The 5193-nt window shown below is 45.3% G+C and overlaps 1 non-coding gene across 1 annotated transcript; it reads right to left on the reverse strand.

The window, feature by feature from the left end:
• Positions 1–1171: 1171 nt before the first annotated feature.
• LOC115661235 lies at positions 1172–1364 on the reverse strand. Its single transcript, XR_004003043.1, has one exon. It is a non-coding gene; the product is annotated as a U2 spliceosomal RNA (small nuclear RNA).
• Positions 1365–5193: the final 3829 nt, after the last annotated feature.

Here is a 5193-nt window from a genome sequence, read left to right on the forward strand (position 1 = left end):
CCATTCCTGTATTGAGAGCACCTGCGAAGGTCTCTGTGTGCTTATGAGAAACCTGGAGGAACTCATGCCACAGCCTGAACACGAAACTCAACTGCTCCCAGGTGCCTCAGTAAAACTCTTTCCCTGCTGTGACATTGCACTCCATAGGATTTTGTGAAAATATGCTAATGAATGTGAATATAATGTAACTGGATTATGCTCCATGCAAAAGGTCTCTTGTAAGGTATCATTACAAAGCTTATAATCTACTGAGTGTGTTCATCCTATTTGTATGACTCGATCATTCTTGGATCTGAAACTAGAAATAGGAACTATAACTCTGAGGTCCTGTTGTAATGATGCAAAGTGTGAACCATTAATAGTGGTTTGGACTCTTGATGGCTCCCATTAACCAGGACTATTGACTGTAGATGGCTCTGTCCTGCACCATCTGTGAGTCCGGCCAGGAAGAATGAAGGCTTGTGGTCTCACAGGACATGTGACCATGTCACCTGATACAGGAATCCATCTTAAACCTGAGGCTTTTCCCCAGGAGAGAGACAAAAGATTCCTGCCTTGTACCAAAGTTATATAAGGGGGGGGGGGACAGAAGAAAGGTGGCTGCAGTCATTAGAAATCCTCTAGCTACCACCTGAGCTGGAACAAGGACTATACAAGGCGAAAAGATTGGGCCCAGACAAGAAATAAGTCTAGTCTGCGAAAGAAACTTATTGGAAGCTCTCTGAGGGTGAGATTTTATCTGTATTGAGTTTCATACTGTATTAGGCTTATACTTACATGTTTTTGTTTTATTTTGCTCTATGAAGAATACAAGCTCCATAGAGAAGGAAAAGTTAATGCCTTTGAAAAATCTGTGTGCGTGTTAGATGGGTGGGAGAGTGTCTAGAAACCACTCTCCTCTAGTTTCTTTTCTCTGATTTCCTATAGAAAATCTGAAGTAGGGAGTGAAACCCATTGCCTCCTCTAAGAAAGCAGCTGTTTGACCTACAAACAACGACAAAGTAAAACCTGCAAGAGCAGCCTTTCAACTCAGAGGCCTAATAATAAGTTCTTACTAATAACTGACGAAAGAGTTACAAATGACTCAAAACCATACTCAGAACAAACCAAACGGGAACACAGACAACACCACTTTTCTTTGCTGCTCTTCAACCACGATATTCTCCCCATAGGGAGGTCCTCCGCTCCTGGAGGTTCAGTGCCACAATAACAGGGTGATGTGTGCAATGGATGGAGGAAGCTGCTATTCCATCTCCCTAGTCCAAAAATCAGTTTAAGAGCTAGTCCTGAGATAGAGGAAGTATCAGTTATTAAAGTCATAAGAACTAATTTAACATTTTGATTCCAGCCAATGTTAAAATGATCTAACATACAGATTAATAAAAACATTTCTAGTCCTCTGCATAGAATGCTTAAATGATGCAAACATAGCAAGTTTGCTTTAAAAAGTCATCAAAGGGACTGCCTCCCTAATCTGACATTTGGTGAAATGTAAGTCTAGAACACACAACCAATTCGGGGATTGTGCCCTGCTTCTTAACAGTCTGCCCTGGGGTTGCCACTTGCAGTCACAAGCTACTCTAGATGGCTTGCACCCTCTCATGGATCAGTAATTGTTTAGCAGCTTGGAAAGAAAGGGTAGGACTAAATAGTCAGTTTTCTCAACAGAAAGGGGTAAATAGCAGGCTTCCAAAGAATGAGATGAGACTACAGACATTAGGGCTGGTCAGTTTAGACAAGAGATGACTAAGGAGAGATACCATACAGCACAGGTTCTCAACCAGTGTCTGCCAAGAGAAACCACGCTTGACCCACCTCCCCAAGCCACCAAGCCTGCCAGCCTGCCTTGAACAAAAAAATGCAGCATCAATGCAGAAGAGAGAACTCTTCCTCTGCCATTATCAGTAAGGGTTGCCTCACAGCCACTGACTCCCAGAACAGGAATAGCGAAAGTCCAACCACAATTCTACTTTCTTTCCACTACAAGAGATAATGGCCTCACAAAATTAGGGTGGGAGCTGCTCTTCTGAGACAGTCCTGCTGCTGCCCAGGTGCATGGCAGACAGAGCTAGGCTAACAAGCCAGAGAGTTTTGATTGCTTAAAGGCCCAGAGGGAAAAGAGACAAGCACTCATGTAGCAGAGGATGGTTTAATCCATCAGACCTCTGGGTTATGGGCCCAGCACATTTCCATTGCACCACTCTGCTGGCTTTTCACAGCCCTGCTACCCAGCCGGCACTATCCGGATTAGTGCCTTACGAGCTCTCACGCTGGCAGGCAGATGCGCAGGCTGCTAGGCAGCTGCCCTGGTCACAGGATTTTACAGCTTCTACAGGGTAAAAGGGATCTCGCTGGGGTTTGGACCCCACCGGGAGCTGGGTAGCTGAGTGCAGGAGACGGGAGCACTTCTTAAACTGTTTTCAGTTAAGCCTTCAGCTTGTGGGGGACAAGGTTCAGCCTTGGATCCGTGTCTGCAGCAGGCAAGCGCCTCTGGCTCAATCGGCCCCCCTCGCTGTCTTAGCAGACTAAAACCCGGAGCAAACGCACACGCCTTGCAAAGGAACAGGAGCCAGGATCTCGAACAAATGTCAACATTTTATTAAGATGATGTTGAAAGAAAAAAGAAGTGTATGGTACAGCGTTTAGGCGCAGAAGTTTCTGGTGATCAGGGAACAACGTACAGATTACCCAGGGGGTGCGAAGTTCGGTTTAAGATCGGGTGGCATAAGGAATACATAATCTGCAATAGCCCCGACTGGGGGTAAAAGGTTAACATTCAGACACTGAGTTAGGAGGGTATGTTGTCCATGTGAGGGCTACGTTCAGGTGTGGAGTATAACGAGCGGATACGACGATGAGGATGGATTGACCCACGTTTGGTGAGTTTGAACGTTCAGTGTTTTTGAATCTTTGCCACAATCTAGTTTAAGCAGGGTCGCTATGAACTCTACCCTGCCATCTGTTGGTGATCTGTTGTAAAGGCCTTTTGAGGCTGATGTCATTTGCATGGTTCCACCCACCCCAGATTGCATGATGGGAGTGCTTGTCCAGACGGTCATTTCAGCTGCTGTGGGATCCCCAGTCTCTTTGTTATTGGGGCAGGAGTAATGCAGTGTATTTTCCTGTTTATTGTGGATCAAGGACAGAGTAACTGTACCTGGCATTTGAGGCCTGAGCTTGACCCTCATCTGGCAATAGAAATAGATATTTGTTTGGTTCTTATTTGAGTTGATTTCCTTTCTGTTGTCCTTAGCATGTAAAGACAGAAGCATTTTTGAATCTCTTAGAATTGTTATTAGTGCTGAAGTCCTTTGCCTTAAGCTTATGCCATTTGATCTCTTTCATGGTATATTTTGGTTCTGAGAGATAAAAGGCTGCTCTGTGTGTGGTGTTATGGAGTGAGGTAGCAAAGGTTGGTTGCAGAGGTGGTGCATGTGCCCCAAAAGTTGTGCTCCCTCCCACCCCAGCTCTGGTCCCAGAGTCCATAATTTGCATAAACCCACCCACTGACCTGTGATTGACAAGCTTGCTCTGCTAACTCTTCCAGCAAAACAGGCCAAAGAAAGTGTATGCAACTGCTGTACCACAGCACCAGTGCTCTTTTTGGTTCCTTCCCACAGAACTTTTACTCCATACCAGTGCAGTTCCTTGCCACAAAAGTCATGCCCCCCCAGCTGTGGTCCCTGAGTCCAATGTGCAAAATTTCTCTGCAATCTGAGTAAAAAAGAGCATTTCATCCAACTATGAAGCTGTTTACAATTTTGAGCATGCCTAAAATTTACACTTAAGCATTAATGATTTTAGATCTGTAGTATAGAAATGAACATATAACAGAATTATAAAGAGTTTTATTTTTAAACTAGAGAAAAAAAACCTATAGAACTAAAAACAAACATTCATATTCAATTTCTCTTAATTCACTAGACTTTGGAGCCAATGTCCCTTGCCTAACGAGATTTATATAAGTTCGGGTGAGTCCCAAAATCATGAACTGCTAAGTACTGTTCTACTGTCCTTGATACATATCACCAGGATAACTACACTTTATTACTCCTGCCATAATAAGAAAGAGACTGGGGATACCACAGCAGCCGAAATGACCATTTGGACAAGCACCCCCATCATGCAATGCGGGGTGGGTGTGACCATGCACATCAGCAACAAAAGACCTTTACAACAGATCACCAGCAGATGTCAGGGTAGAGTTCATTCTCACCCTGCTTACATCCTCCCCCTAGCCAAGAAATGGTGGTCCTGATAAATCACATTCCCTATTATACCAACTCATTGGTATTGAATGCGAAGTTATGGCTAGCAAAAGTAGCCATCCACCTCTGCCTTGTAGCATCCAGCTTAGCCCTTGTTAACACATAAGTCAGTGGATTGTTCTCTGTCCACACCTGAAACTGAGCACCACACAAGTAGTCTCGAAATTTCTCAGTGATGGCCCATTTCAAGACCAAGAACTACTGCAGGTGGATGGGATAGTGAGTTTCGCTATCAGACAGTCCTCAGCTGGCAAAGCCTACAGATTTACATTTCCTTCCACTTCCTGGTACGGGACTGCTCCCAGACCTCCAAACTGGCATCAGCATGCAGGATAAACGGTTTGTTTGGGTTAACAAGGACTAGGACTGGCACATGAATCAGGCAAATAATGATTTCCCATAAAGACCTGTCACTTCTCTCATCCCGCCATGTCCCAAATGGAGAAGAGAGGAGCCCCTCCCCTGTCTCAGGCCAGGCACACCAGATCTGTGGGGTTGAAGTGTCTATGGCCTAGGCTAGGCCTGCTGGAGAGAAAAGTTATTCTCTCAGCCCAGGTGCACCGGAGTTGCTGTTGCAGTGGGGGAGAGATGTCTTTCACTTGGTTCTTAGATGCTCTGATGAGAGAGAGAACAGGGAGAAGTATTTTCTTTCCTCTTGCAGCTCAAACCTCTCACCCCACCCCACCCTCCACTTTCTGCTCTAGCCTGATCCCTCTGTCACAACTCAATTCTCTTTTTCCTGGTCTTGTTCCAGAGCCCTCACAGCCCAATTCTCTGCCCTAACCCTGAGCCCTCTACTGCACCTTGAATCCCCCATTTTGCCCCACCCTAGAGTCTGCACCCTCAGAGCCAGTGCCTTCATCCCTCTGCACTCCAACTCTCTGTCCCATGTAGCCTGATTTAGGGTGTACTAATAATATTAATT

This window comes from Gopherus evgoodei, chromosome 13, assembly GCF_007399415.2.
Source record: "Gopherus evgoodei ecotype Sinaloan lineage chromosome 13, rGopEvg1_v1.p, whole genome shotgun sequence".
NCBI classification, from domain to species: Eukaryota; Metazoa; Chordata; order Testudines; family Testudinidae; genus Gopherus; species Gopherus evgoodei.